General features: G+C 35.6%; 1 long non-coding RNA gene across 2 annotated transcripts in view; it reads right to left on the reverse strand.

Annotated features, from left to right (window-relative positions):
* LOC136048901 (uncharacterized) overlaps nt 1–15,832 on the reverse strand; it is a 112,458-nt gene that overhangs the window by 30,416 nt on the left and 66,210 nt on the right. For both annotated transcript variants that reach the window (XR_010622237.1, XR_010622238.1), the window contains exon 2: nt 9,341–9,464. This is a non-coding gene — a long non-coding RNA (uncharacterized LOC136048901). The remainder of the gene's footprint in view (nt 1–9,340; nt 9,465–15,832) is intronic.

Genomic DNA, 15,832 nt, shown 5'->3' on the forward strand with positions numbered 1-15,832 from the left:
GTGAGCCAAAGCTCAGCTAGGTGAGTAGAACTGATAGCTGTGTTTGCTTTAACTAGATGACTGTAGCTCCTAGCAAGCAAAGACACTACCAGATTAAAGTAGCAGATAGAGTCAATAAAACTTTCATTAAAAACTTTTTTTTTTACTCTACAAAGTAGATTTTCTAAAATGTGCAAGGTAAACAAAAATCCTAGGCTGTTTTCTGTAGTAGATGGGTTTACTTTATATGTTTAGGAAAAGCAGAATAATTCACTTATGGCTTTACATTTTGGAGATCAGCCAGCTGTTTTGTGTTTGAGCCAATAAAATTTTTCTCATATGTCCAAAAAAAGCAGTAAATGCAATGTGAAGAATCAGCCAAAACAAGTACATAATAAAAGTAGGTTGCTTAGTCTCTTGGAAATTGTATTCAAAAGTGATTTGATTGTCAAGTTAATAAAGATATACAAATTCATATCTGAATTTTAACTGACAGCTTCAGCATTGTTTCTATTTTAAACCACGATGGATAATGACTGCATGATATCTGGTAGATGTAGATGTAGCCATGAGGAAAATTTCTGGAGTAGAGATTACTAAAATAATCTTTACTGATTAGTTTATGAATCAAAGATATATTTCACATTTTATAGTCTTGAAGTCTATCATAGCATTTGAAAATCATCTGTCAACTTCACACTTAATGACAAAATAAATTGAATTGCTTTTATTGTTAATTTTTCTTTCAGCTGCACTGACTCCAAATAGCCATCAAAGAAAGATCACCATTAGCTGCTAAGTCATTGTGTCTTTAGAAAGCAATTCCTTAAGCCTCTCCCTTCAAAAATTCCTTATAATGTGAATAACCCTTTCCTCCTCTTTAAAAGGTTGTATTTTTGCAACTAATAATTTCAGTAGTTTTGAAATATTTCTTCAGCTGTTTGCCAGAGCATCATCTCAATCTCTCTTTTATGGGTTAAATCATCTGAAATATATAAACAGTATTATGGGAACACTGAGCATCTTAGCTTTGTACTGTGAGAAATCACACCTTTCTGCTGAATAAGCATGCACCCTAGATAACATCTTCATTGTACAACTGCAAGAAAAATTGAATTTCTCTCTTGGATATTTGAAACATATTTTGTTCACTCAGAATGCAGAGTCAAGTTATTTTCTTTTGTTTACAAAATGTGTATCTCATATAATAAATCAAAGTTGAAACTTAGTACTTCAATAAAGTGAAAATGAAATGTCTTGTTTATAGCTTGTAGAAAATCTTGAGAAAATTAATATTTTCCAAAGAAATAATTTGATGTCATCACATCAGTACTTTGTACAGAAAAAATTGTTCACTTAGAATATGCTAAATTCTTCCTCAAAATTATTGTGATAACTATTTTAGTTTATTGAAACATCCCATACAGAAAGAGTGTGAAATTATATTTAAGTGTATCTGACTTCACCTCCTTTTAGCAGTTTAGGTCACTGAGATTTCTACATAGGCATTCTCTTTATCTGCACTTCTTCCATTTTAGCTTCTGGATCTATAAGATAAAAAATAAGCAAAGAGATTTTATGAGTATTTTCCTACTTGCAATTATCCATGCTAATTACAGTTGAAGCTCTACAGGTAAATAACACAGGTAATGTTTTCATATTTGTGAATCCCACAAGAAAATGTACAGTTTTCTGTCTACACTAATTTTCAGCCTTAATTTTTCAGAGTGAATTCTCTTTGAAGTAGTAATAAGAAGCAAAGGAACTCACTATGCTTTGTAAATTGGGGGTGGCTTTTTACCATCTAGCATTTCATTTCTTATCAGATTAACTAAGTAACTTGCCTTAGAGATACTCCTGAGACACGCTGCTTGAAAGGAGAAAATCATATGGATGGATATACGCATTGATCATTATTTTTTTTAAGTTAAAATTAATTAGCACTTAGAGGTCTCAAATTATGGTTCACTTCAGGAAGGACATCCCACTCAAGTGTTCACTTGAGTTTTACTGGATTTATCTGTATTGCCCCAGCTTGCTTCCTGCAGTCTTTCAGTGATGAAGGCTCATGACAGCCTTGCCATTGTTTCAGAACACCCACAGATAGTGTTGGCCTGTTTTTACTGCTCCGTTTTACCATCTGTCTTCTGTCCCATCTCAAGAATATCATCCATTTTCCTTGCTAAAGACCATAAAAATAAAAATAATAATTAGGAGTAAATCCTTAACTGATTGGAGTTGTTTAGAATGATATTCTGATACACAGAAATCTAAATAAAGACTGTATTAAAAATGGTATAGGTGAAAATGTTGGTCTAGGGACAAGTAAATATATTAAATTAACAGAACTTTAATGCAGCTAGGTATTAGTGGCAAGAAACAGAACAAAAAGAAATTAAAGGTAATTAATACATATAGCAACCTTAAAAAAATGGTTGTTTATTTTGAGTGGAAAAACCCATGAATATAACAGCACACAGATACTATAAGAAAAAAGAGACAGAAAAGAGCTGAAAGAAATAATTCATCTGATGTATAAGAGGCAATAAATAGGATGGGATATTGTAGGTATAAAAATCTTAAAAAAAAAAAAAAAAAAAAAAAAGGAACAAAAAAAAGAATGTAGTGATCTTCCTTGAAAATTTTTGTCATTTATGCTTTCAGAAGAATACAACATAAAGATAATATTCAGTTTTAGCTAACCACTTGTGAATGCCCCTGGATGTTTTTAAGATATTTCTACTGCACTGTTCTTCCCTCTACCTCCCCTCTTTTCTATTTTATTTTTATTTTAATTTGCTGAAAATACGATGCAAAATTGACTTGCTTCTGAAAAAGAATACTGGCTGCATTCCATGTCTTGGTGACACCTATTGAAAAATATCAGTCAGTTGGTTGCCCAAAAAGGCTGTGATAGAAAATGAAATACTGGATATTGATTATGACATTCATGATAAATGTTGATATATCACATGAAAAAAAGGTATAAATTAACATCTGCCTGCCAAGAAGACGGCAGATATCTGTTATAAAATATCTGTATGGTCTTTTCTTTCAGGCTCAGAAGTCTGCTCAAATGTCATTTGATTAAACAGAAAAAAGTTAACTGACAAATGACAGACTTTGTCTTGTACCTCATCATATGCTATAAAATTTGACAGCAAGGAGTGCTCACCCACAAAAATAAAGGGAGACACATGATTAAAGAAGTCATTTGGCTTACTAACATGAAGTGTTACATTACAGAAAATATTTGAGATCAGGAAGAAATTTTGTTCCAGATGAGACTGGTGGGGGCAGCCAGAGTCTTTGCTTTGGGAGAATAGGGTAAAGCACCATCAATCTGAAGGCTCCAGTTCAGCCTCAACACCATGGACTTTCAGATGGCAGAATAATCATGGGTGGTGATGCTGAAACAACTATTCACCAAGTATTATGTTATCACTGTTCTACGAGTCATCAGTAAAGTATGGGTAACTTCCCAATTTAGATAAAGTGGCTACAGGCAAAGAACAAAAGGACACAGAGCAGTGGCATTTGGTCAAACTTAGGAAAAATAGATTAGGTTCTTCTACTGCCAGCAAGGAAGTGAGGTGCAAAAAAATGTAATTGACCTTATTCCTTAGCAGTGCCTGATGAAACAAGCTACCCCCCAGTCCAGCTCTGAACATTTGGAACAAAATGACAGTCCAGACTGTGTAGAGGCCAATAGGATTGTCAACTGCATCTCCAGCAGTCACAGGTAAACATAAAGCTCCTCAGAATACTTTCATTTAAATAGCCCAAACTTAACAAGGATCATGAATGCTTGCAATTAGTCTAGGAAAAAATCCAAGATGAGAATTCAAAATTATAACATGCCACCCCAAAACTGAGTAGAAAATGTTAAGACCAGTGCCACAGTTTGACCGCCAGTAGTAGAGGATTTCCTGAGTATAATCTTCACATAATTGTAGTAAATGTCTCACACCCAGTGCCCCAGAGGAAAACATGTCCCCTATACATATCAGTTCAAATCAAGAGCTAAATCTTGCTGGTTTCCCTTGACTGAACTATGCTTATAGGTAAATTAAGAACAAGTAGATTATTTTCTCTGAAAGGTATTGAATGGATATGCCAAGCATACATTTCCATTTTAATTCTTGTCAATGAGAAAAAGGATGTTCGTATTCTCAGGTTGTGCGAGCTCATGAGAATCCACTGGAAGCCAGAGTCAGACAAACTTAGTACTTTGAGTCTCTCCAGACTTCATCCTCAGACACTATAATGCACACAGTTCCCACTAGGACCCATCTAAGGAAATAAAAGCCCTTTACAGAGCTCACAGTGAAAGACACTGAGGGGTTAGTGTTGTTTCTGAACATATGTTTGATTATTGCTTTGGCCATAAAACCTACAATCCTCAATTACAACTCAAGAGAGATGTCTCTTCTAATCAAATCACCTCACAAAAAGCCTGGACCCCTTCCAATCACAGCCCCTGTTTTTCTCCTGTGGGATGACTAAGCAGTTCTTCCAAATTTTACAGCTACCTGTTAATTGAAATGAAGTCCTTAGACATCACAAACAGATATAGCTGAAATAAGGCTTTCACAGTTCCCTAAGTTCTAAAACATATTTTCAGAGTTAGTCAGCATTCAAATGCTGAATATTAGTTTGGAGACAACTTCTATTTCAGCTTGAACTTCTGTGTTTAAATGAACTTTTAGTGAAAAGGAACAAGAGTGTGCCCAATTTAGGGCTTTTCTTGAAAAATCTTCTGTCAAAAAAGTGGTCCTTCGAATTAATCTCTGTGCTATGAAATACCATATACTGGACTCAATAATGAATGGTACTCATTTTTTCAAGGTGGCAACAGAACTCAGCATTGAAAATGTATTCCTCAACAGTAGCATTGAAAAAGTGTTGCTTTGTTGTTTTGTTCTTCTTGTTGTTGTTGATTTGTTCTGTATTTTGTTTTCCTGAGGAAGCTATGTAAAGAATAGTTCTTTTTTTCCCCTTAGCATAGATCTTTTAACTATAAAGAAACTAGATAATTTTAATATATCTTAGATTTGATGGAAAAATGGACATATAATGTTAGCCCACGTAGGAAATCATTATTTGTATATGTTTTCTGCTGTCACTAAGAAAGAGAGGAAACCTGTTCATACATGCATCTCTTACATAGACAAACACATTGTGTAGGCTGCATACAAGTGTATAAAAATACTTTAAGAAGCTTACTTTCCAACTCAAGAAAGCATCACTTACTTTAAAAAAACACAGAACTAGCTCATGAAATGAATTTAGATGGACAATGTTGTCACTCATTTTAACCAGTTTTCTGAATAGAAGGAGGGCTTAGAGATCTGGACTAGGACACTATAGAGAATGGGATATATACATAGACATCTGTATCTGAGCTAATCACTCCAGGCTGCCTTTACTGTCAATGGAGAAAAATTGGCGCTCCTGGGAGTAATTTGTCTGTCACTGAAGTTGGTGGCTAAAACAGGCTGGATGAATGATGCCTTACAAGTATCCATCGTTCTTCACTGACTCTAAAGGCAGCCTGGAGTGACTAACTCAGAGCTAAGCTACACTGCGTATAACAAAGTCAAATGAGTTGGACTACACACTGCATGAAGAATAGTTACACTGAAAACTAACTTTTCTGTCCCTTCCTTTTCAAAGCCAACCTTTGCAGCAAGGCTTTTGCACAATGAAGCATATTTGTAGCTGTGGCAGGGGTATGCCTGTGTTATCTGCCATGGGAAGCCTGTTTTCATTCTCTTGTTAATTTCATCATGTGCTATGCTTTTTGTTGTTCTGCCCAGCTGTTATGTCACTGATGAATCAGGTCACCAAGTATGAGCCAGCACAGACTTGTCCTCATGCCGTGCACACTTTGATTATTGCTTCTCTCCTGTTCCATTGCCACTGGTAGAAAATAATGTATGCGTACATAGGATGCCACTGTTTTTGTTGTTGTTTCTTCTGCTTGTTTGTTTTGGTTTTGTTGTTTTTGTTGTATTGTTGTTGTTTTTGTTTTTGTTTTTTTGTTTGTTTTATATATATATATATATGAGAACATTACCTTGTATGTAAAGTTTAGGATGAAATGTTTACTGAGGATCTCTGAGTGTTTTTCATCTAAGGATTGACATTTCAGTGAGCTGCAAGAAAATTTAAAGTTCAGCCCTCACAATATCATTCTTGCAAATAGAAACTGTACACATATTCTTGTTTCCTTTGAAAAATCAGCCTGAGTAGGGGAATGTAGACAGTGCTCAGTAAAAATAAGTAAATTACTAAGGTTCCCTGTAAATTTGCTTTTTCTCTCCTGTTTATTAATATTCACTTGTAAAGGAAATTTCATTACTAAAATACTTGATAAGAATATGTTTACAAGGCTAATACATCTTGCTAGTTCTTTACTCTAAAGCAATTAGTAAGTGGAAAGGAGCATTTTTTCATTTACTTTTCTTTAAAAATTATTCTTTGAAATTCTGTTACACACAGAATTGTTTTTCTGCAGTTGATTCACATGCTAAGTTTTAAATTTCTTTGAAACACGTTAACTAGATTTTGAATTAGACCTTCACTATGCAACGTAAGATAAATAATTAGAGCTGAGCTGATGATTCTTCTTTTTTTTTTAAAGTAAGAAATTGTTATACTCAAGAAAATATCACCAGTTTTCCACTGAATTGAGCTGAGTTGTGATGGGTCTGAGATTTTTGCAGAACCTCAGAGTCAGCATTGCTGCAGAAAAATATGATAGGGAGCAGTTAGCATCTATTTCTTCCTTCAGCTAGCAGCAAATTTTAGCCATGTTGTTTTTTAAGATTCTTGCTCCTTATAGTGCTGTTCTTTGGTCATTCCATAATGATTTCATGTCATAATTGCAGACATTCAAATATCATTTCAGTGGAAGTTAATAGCAAAAATTTAAAAATCTTGTATATATTCATGTTTTCCTCCCTAAATATCTTCAAAAACTGTATCCCTCATTGCTAATCACAAAAAACAACTAACAAACTGAAAAAAATACCATTGCTACTCTTCTATTTATACTATGTAGAAAAATTAGAATAAAAGCATCAGGAAGGAGTCAAAACCACAGTCATTTATATAATGCTGCACCTATAACTGATTATTCACAGTGAGAGAACAAAATTATTCTGCTTAAGAGGTTCATTATTCTTACTTTTCATAATGTAATGCATTCCAACTAGAACTGGTAAACATTTTTACATGGAAAAGATCAAAATAAATATAAAATATCTTTTGTCTTGGGTAAAGTTTTTAGTAAACAATAAATATGTCCAACAATTAATACCCAAATATTGATAAATAATTATTGCATAACTGTCAATTCTGGTAGTAATATTGAAAAAAGCATAATTAATACTTTATTCATTCAAATTTGATCTTTTTTTTTTAATGTATATTTTTAAATTATTCAGCTGTGTTCAGTTTATACAACAGGGAAGTAAAAATTTAACCAGAAGATTATTTTTTATTCTACTGTTTATTTTTCTGTCATTTGGCAATAGAGTTTGTGAGGAGAGCGGGCAATAGCTGGTCTCCGTCAAGTTTGTATTATTTTATTATATTTGTTTTATTTATTTTATTTTCATTTTCTTCTGCTGCAAGCCATTAGATCAGTAGCTAGTGTGGTAAGAAATGCAATTCATATTAAGGCATTTCAGTATGGCTCTACAACTGTATGTATCTTGGAATATTCTAGCAATGGTGGCTCCTTGTTACAGCTAGTAACTCTCTGACTGCAGTATAGGCATTTCTTGAGCTCTTCAAGACTTTGACTTGCTTTTACATTATCCTCTAACTTCGTGATTTGTGGGTTTGAGTTTCTGAGAGAAAAAAAAAAAAAGAAGAAGAGAAACAACATCAAAAAGAAAAAAAGGAAAAAAGAAATTACCCAACAGAAATCAGGTAACAACAGCAATAAGAACAGGACAATCCAGAAGTTATTAATACAGGTGAGATATGGGATTGGATTTTATTTCTATTTCTAAAGGGAGAACTTCAGCACATACACACAGTGTTACACTACGATACAGGCTTATTAGAAGTGAAGCATGACCAAAAGGAGCGGAGAAAAGAGGGGCAGTTGCACAAAAAGATTACATTGTGCATTCAACAATCACATACTGCCAGAAGGACTGTGCAGGCAAAGCTCCTTACATTGCTGATGAAGCCCAAGTGCCTCAGGTTTCAGGACAATACCATGCTGAACACCTTAGGCTGTGCCATTGGATACCTACTGTCTGTCAGCTTCCACATAATTTCCTTACCAAGAATAATCATTGTGCAGAAAACAGCATCACTGCTAGATTCTCCCCACATCCTTGATTCCTACTTGTCCTCAGAAAACACGATTTTTCTTTAAAAAAAGAAATAATTTGGAGAAAAGAAATGAATTTGAAGGCATGGTAGCACTCCACAAACTTCTGAGTAATGATTTACTGCCTATAAAATGAGTTTCTCACTAAGCCCTCAGTTGCCTTCTGTGAGTTAGTAACTTATTAAAAGGCAAGTAAGCTCTGCTAAGATTCAGAGCCTGGGCTGTTCAGTGAGCTGGAAAAGATACAGATATAATTTACAGCAGTAAAGCTGAAACTTACTGAGAAAGCAGGTTGCAGAGGATCTCATGACATTAAGCAACAGTGATGAAATTATGTTCAAAATAGTGTAGATAAAATGACATTCATTGTAGATAGAAAGATCCCCAATGAGGAATAAACAAACCTAACTACCTGAACACAACAGTAGGCCTCATATTACCTAATACAATAAAGAAGAGATTTTAGAGCCTTGGAAGATAGTTTCTAAAAATATCACTTTCCTGTCTGCTGTGTCAAAGAATAAACTGGACAAGAGAAAGAGAGAATAAATAAAACATTATATACCACTGTATATACCTATGGCGCATCTCTATATCTCTATCTTGATTTCTGTAAGGAACTATGATCACTTGCATTAAAAGGAATGCAATTGAGCTTAGGACAGATACAGAGAAAAGTGAAAAAGTTGATAAAAGGCGTGGAGTAACTTCCATATGATGAGAGACAAAATTAACTGGAATTGCTAAGGTGGTAAAAGAGGAGCACAGGTTGGAATATGACAGAATTATATAAAATAATGAGTGGTATAAAGACGAAAAGTTATTCCAGTTGTCATAATGTCAGAACAAAAGGTCATCACATGAAGTTCTCAAACTGCAGGCTGAAAGTTGAGCATATTTAAACCACAGTGATGACTGCTGTAGAAGACCACAGAGGCAAAAACTCCAAGTGAGATAAAAAAGTAATTAGGGAGGAAAAGCTAAGAGCTATTAAATAGAAAACATTACCTTTGGTTCAGGAAGTCCTTAAACTGGGAACTCCAGAACTGGAGCAGACAGCTCTCTCTTTCCACCTGCAGCCTGTCCCAGGCATTTGTCACCAGAAACACAAAATGTCTAGCAATAAAGGCACCTAGGAAAAGGAAACAGAAAAGAGCATTTCTTTTTTTCCCCTTCAGCATGGCTGTGTGGCAAAAAGAGACACATTACAATTTTAAAAGGAGATATCAGAATTGCTATGAGGCCTTCAGAGGAAAAGTATAGAAAACCCAAAAAATACAGAATAAAATTTTTGAGAATGCTTGAGAGCTGGGGCTGAGCTTTGCTATCACTGAATTAAAAGCAAAGGCCTTATCCTTGCATCCTGTCTTTGAGACCATTCTCCAAAATCCATCTTGGAAATTTATTATCCTTTTGGCAGCAAAGGCCTTTATACAACCATTCCTAATCATACAAACCACTCCACACGAGATGAGAAGCCAAGTAACAGTAAACCAGGCATGCAGGACATTTGATCTTGTTACCAAGAAACAGAGAGTTCTACAGAATGGCTTGATTTTCCTGACTGGATGGTAGAAGTCTTTGTATGCATAGTGAATGTTATCTAGTGAGAAGGAAAGCTAAAAGCGTTTTTCAAATGAATGCATGCACCTAAATTGCAAAAGTGGCCGCTGGATTGAAAACACCCACATCTCTCGCTGCATCTATACCATTAGCACAGGTAATATAAAACTTTTATAATAACACTAAGGGTTTATTAAGTTGTGTATTCATACAGAGATTAAGCTAGGTCAGAAGAGACAAAGAAAAAATAAAAGCTGGCCAAGCATCAAACAGAATCTGAAATAGACACAGCAATAATAATTTAAACACTGCATACGCATTACACAGTTAAGATAAATCAATTCCTGCTAAAGGTGCAAAATATAAACTTTTGGTTTCCTCTGGACTATCTCAGACAAAATGCTACATGAAGCACATACGACAAAACAAAACGTAGTATGCTAACAGTAGAAGAAATATTTGTGAATGAAAAATAAAGATTCATCATTGGTATTCACTGTGGCCCTTGCTGATGCCTGGCTCAGTTCAGGTAATTCCTGAGCAGAAATGCTGAGCTGTGAGGGCCTGAAAGGAGCTGTTTACCACACAAAAACCCAATGGCTTTCATGAGCTTAAGTGTAAAGGGAGAATAGAGGAATGCATATGGTCCAGCACAAGTGTGACTAAGGGAGAAAAGAGAATTAAGCACAGAATGTTCAGCTGCTGAGTGTCAAGGCTACAACATGAGTGTACAAACAGGATGGGTCTCAATTACAGTTTTCAGTCTGAGGGTGGGAGGAAATATTAAATCTATTCTTAGCTCTGTAGTTTATTTTCATCAACATTTGAAAGGAAACTTGAAAACTGTATGCATAACAATTGGCTCATGGGATGCGGTTTTGTGTTAATTCTGCATCACAGCAATGCTTGATAATGAGCACTAGTACATCACAGTACAGTTTTGCTTATCCCTAAGAAAAACAGCAGAGCAGAGTTAAGTATACTTAACTTTATAATGGCATTCAACTTTGAAGTTATCTTCTTATGTTAGGAAAAAAGGCTGAGGTGTTGGAAGGACAGCAAAACTATTGTGTGGTTATGTGTAGCATTGTGAAACACACACCGGGAAATGATATTCTACAAAGACTGGAAGGCAATGATCCTTGCACTGCCCTTCTTTCATCACTGTGCCCATGTGCACGAACACCAAGTCTTTTACCTGAAGCATGAAGCTCATTTCTTTCTCATCCCTGATTTGCTTACCTGTCTTCTTCCCTTATCCTTGATAGTCTCTGCCTTGTGTGATTCTGTGACTCTACTTCTGTAGCTTTGTGTGGATTGCTTCCAAACAACTGATCTGTGATCCTTGATTTATTTGTAAAATAGTGCCTTTGTAATCTTTAGTATGCATTAGGGCTTTGATAAAATCTTTTTTTTTTAAACCTATTACTGTAATGCTCTTGAACACTAATAGAATATTGAAGAAGAAAATACATGACTTTTGATGCCAAGAAAGTCGAATATTTACATACCAGAAAATAGCTGTTGCACATACTAGTGACGAGTTGCACAAGCAAGTACTTTACAACTTTGGTCATTATGTATTCTGTATCTCCATGATAAAATTAATGTTGCATTGAAAAAAATACTCGCTTTAGCATCACAAAGTCACGTTTTTAATTATTTAACAGAAAGAATGCAATCACCACTATCAACAAAGGAAGACATTAAGTGATTAGAATTCCTGCTATGGTCTCTGTTAACCTCACAGATCCATTCAGCATTGCACATAAACACATTTCCTATTCACTCTAAGCACTGCTGAGGATTACATGAAATTCCTTTTTTGCATTTCATCTAGGGAAAGAAGCGCTTCTGCTTTAATGTACTTGCTCTTTACATGAATCATTCTGCAGCTCCGGCAGAACTGTCAGCTGCCTTGAGCGAGGGTACGTGACACCTTGAGACCCATTTTATGCTCTCAGATTATTACAGGCCAGAACAGTGCTGTTTCTAGGTGCATACACCTGCCCCAGATTGGTGAGTGAAAACAATTTACAGGCTCTTGAATGCTGAGAGCATTAGCCATTGTCATTACAAAAGGCTCTTCTTTCTGACAGCAAGTGAAATAAAAGGCATATGATCTGGCAAGTTGCTATAAAAAATTTGCTTTTCCAAAGATCATTTGCAATTTAGCCTTGTTGCATGAAGATAGATGATTTAAACAACATTCATGGCAGAAACATATATGATCTTATACTAGAAGCTGAGGATGTTCCTTTCCTTGCTTCCTCATTTCTGTTTTACATTACGTCAATCTGTGTGTAGTTACAGAGCTTCAAACAGGAAAAATTACTGGGTCAGAGTTCCAACATTTTTTTGTAAATGAAACAAACAATTCTCAGTTAGAATTACCCTGGTTACAGTTCTCATCGTTGGACTAAGAATTAGACCTATTGAAAAACACAGAAAAGCTTTCTCAAGCACCATTTCAGTCTTGTTCAGATCTTGCACAACTGCAGGGTTAAAAGCATTTATCTAAATTAGGCTTCACCCCACCTCCCTCACCCTCACATCACAATTAAATGCACTGCACCTCCCAAATGAGTATCTGAACAATGTGAAAGCTGCCCATTAGGCCAAGTTCAATAACAGTAGTTTAAAGTCCACCAAAGCCTCCGTGTCTAGAATTTACAATTAGCTGGCTCTACCCAGCTTTCTGCTACCTGGTCAGCCCAACTCACGTTTTAGACCCCGACACACATTTTTGTTGCCCTTTATTAGATTGGCACAGAGACAGCAAAGAAGGAAGATTTCTGGTTCTCATATATAATCTCTATGGTAGATTCCCCTCAGCTGCAGGCTTTTGAGTCATTCCAACACAGCTCCAACCACCCTCACACTTAGTCTCAGGTGCTGCCTATTTGCAGGTTGAACAAAAGAAATTCCTGATTTTTATGTCTTAAACATAAGACTTATTTTCCATTATATTTTCATTAGCCATTTTTACATATCTCCTCATACACACCATTTTTTTTTCCATTCTTACAGATGTCTTCCGCAAGTGATTTTCTCTTCCTTAAAATATTACAACAAGAATTCTTCAGTGAATTTAAGCTGAATTATAACACTTCAATCACTGGCTTGTACACAACAAAGGTATACATCGTGGCAGTTGATGCCACAGTAACAAAGCCAGGCAGATGGGCCTCACAACTCTTGAACATCATGATGTCAGTGTCGTTCTGTGGATGAGACTAATTTCAAGCTAGATCTGAGCTACAATACACAAAACCCAGATTCTGGAGTGTGTTGCCTAAGTACGTTTAGTCTTCATTTCTCAGTTGCAGGTTTAATTTCACCTGACAGTTTCATCATTACCTCTACTCATATCCAAACTTAGACTCATACTCCAGAATAGCAATAGATTTCCTGTAGCATACATGCTAGCTTTTCAAGCATTGATGTCTAAAGTTTGCCCCAGCTCTATATTTAAGTTCTCATTGAGGTCCTACTAACCCTGAGGTAGGTTCATTCCTGAACTGCAAAGTTAGCTTAAGTCAACATTTCATTCCTATTTTGTTCTTCTATCAAAAGCACGAATTTTATGTTTACATATATAAAAAAAAGTCATCTAAACAATTTCACAATAAAGTAAAATAGTGCTTTACAGTACTAGTTTCAGCCTTGTTCCTGCTAGCTTGGTTCACGAGCTGCAGTCCCTTTCTCAGTGAACGCACACACTGAAAAGGCACTTCATGTCACTATAGAACTTCACTAAATCATGTGAACTCTTACACATTACTTCTAAAGATGATTTTGAAACAAAATCCTCACAGGATGCAGCCCCAGAGATGAAAACTGTCCCAGATATTGTGTCTACTTTTTAGATGTTGGAAGGAGTTTGTCATTTCTAATGGTACTCTATTACTCTTTAGTTGCATTGGAAAAGTTTTTCTCTTAGAAAAGAGCGTACATTTAATTCACTCAGATATGTGCCAAGAGCAACTATGTCTCTGATGATTCGTTAAGGCAGGGTAGGAAAAAATCCTAACTTTCTGTGGAAAATTCTAGTGGTTACCTAAACCACAATTATCACTTTTTTCTTTTTTTCCTTAAAAGTGCTTTCAGTTTTCCCTTAAAAATAAAGGTACAAAGCTAAAAAAAAAAAAAAACCCAACACAAGCACCACATTTTTTGTTTACCTCAAGAAAGGCTGCCATCAAGACTTAATGGGAAAATACTCTTTACACAGCAGAGGTAGGCCAATACTTTCCACTAATGAGGATACCAACTGCTTATTATCTTTCTCCCTAAAAATATATTTTGACTTCAATTCCAAAAGAATTAAAAGAACTTACAACTACTATTTAAAAGTCAAAACCACTGAAGCAGCAAATCATATCAGACTCATAGAAGTCCTTTGTAAAATCAAAAAGTATGCAAATACTGCTTTGCAGATCATGTATGTCATTGCATCAGGAGAACCACAAAACTATTATCTTCAAGATATAATAAAAAAGGTTAAGTGTATTTACCATTTTCTGTTCTTACAATCATGCATATTCATTAAATATTTTTTGTCTGTCTATAGCAACAGTACAAGAAATCAGAAATTAGAACTACACTGCTTAACAACACCTGTTAAAGATAGTAAGAAAGACACTGGACTGAATTAAACTTTTCATTATCCTATAATTTTTACAAGTTGGCAGTCTGTCTCTATCTCACATCCCAGAAGCAGAAGCCACAAGTGTTAAGAAATCAGTAAAGCTCTGGAAGAACTCTGAAAAAGTTGCTACAGTACACACAGCTACTGCCTTTCACAGCTTGTACAGGGGCTTGAAACTACCTTCCTTTGTCAAGGACAGCAAGGGCAAATCTAGAAGAATGGGAATGCCTACACTGTAGCTTGTAGGCAGACAAAAAATTGTTGCCAGGTAGTTGGATAGGATCCAGCTATGATCTAGAAATTGTGTAAATATATTTGCATAGCAGTATGGCCCCATTTTTGAATGCCTGTGTTCCTCTGGGGCACTCAGGAAACACGCACAAGTGAAATGTTTCACTGCCTTCACTATCTAGCTGAAATATAAGCCTTGCGCAGAGCAACCCTAAGAAATGTCATCCCCATGAAATGCCCTGAGAGAGAGAGGATGAAGAAATAATCAGATTCTTTTCTGTCAACGCCTTCTCCTTCACAGAAATGTTTTCAGGTACTTCATTAATAATAGAGATGCTTCAGAAAGGCACCAGATAACTTTAACCAGCATTGGACCACTTCATAGAATATCAAAACATTTCTTATATTTGATTTTTCACCACAGCTCAGGAGAGTATTTCAAAGCAGGGAGTATACATTTGAACTCCTACATCACATAACAGGCAGGTACAAGCAATAGAGAGAAAGACAGCCTGGGATGACAATTTTTGCAACATTTACAGAAAATAACAATTTCGCCAAGGTTATATGCAAGTATAATGTTGCTAGTTTGTCAAACATTAGTATCAGAAAGTACATCCAAGTTTACAGTACAGCAGATTTTGGTGCTTTCTCACTGGTTTAATGAATGTCAAAATAGTTGATGTACTTTAAAGGTTTATGGTAACATTACATCAAAGGCAGCTAGCCTTGTATATGGACTAGTTAGAAGACTGGATGCATGGGAAACAGAATAATGACACCACAGACTGTACTTTTAACACAAGGCTGCATTTTAATATATTTTAATATTAAGCCTTCTCCATCTCAGAGTGCTCATTCATTGAACCAAGTGAAGCAATAAAGCAGCCTCATGCCAAGGAGCAGTTTCTGTGATTGGTCTTTTCATCCTCTTCTGCTGGAGGATTCTGTTTGCCTCTGACTCTACTCATCTCCTTCCTGCATTAAGAAGTATACATGAATGTAGTTGGAGGAGAGGCTGTACTATCTTTGCCTGGAAAGGTGATGGAGCTTGC

The sequence above is a fragment of the Cyrtonyx montezumae genome, unplaced genomic scaffold, assembly GCF_038088225.1.
Source record: "Cyrtonyx montezumae isolate F1298 unplaced genomic scaffold, pur_monq_1.0 scaffold_0, whole genome shotgun sequence".
NCBI classification, from domain to species: domain Eukaryota; kingdom Metazoa; phylum Chordata; class Aves; order Galliformes; family Odontophoridae; genus Cyrtonyx; species Cyrtonyx montezumae.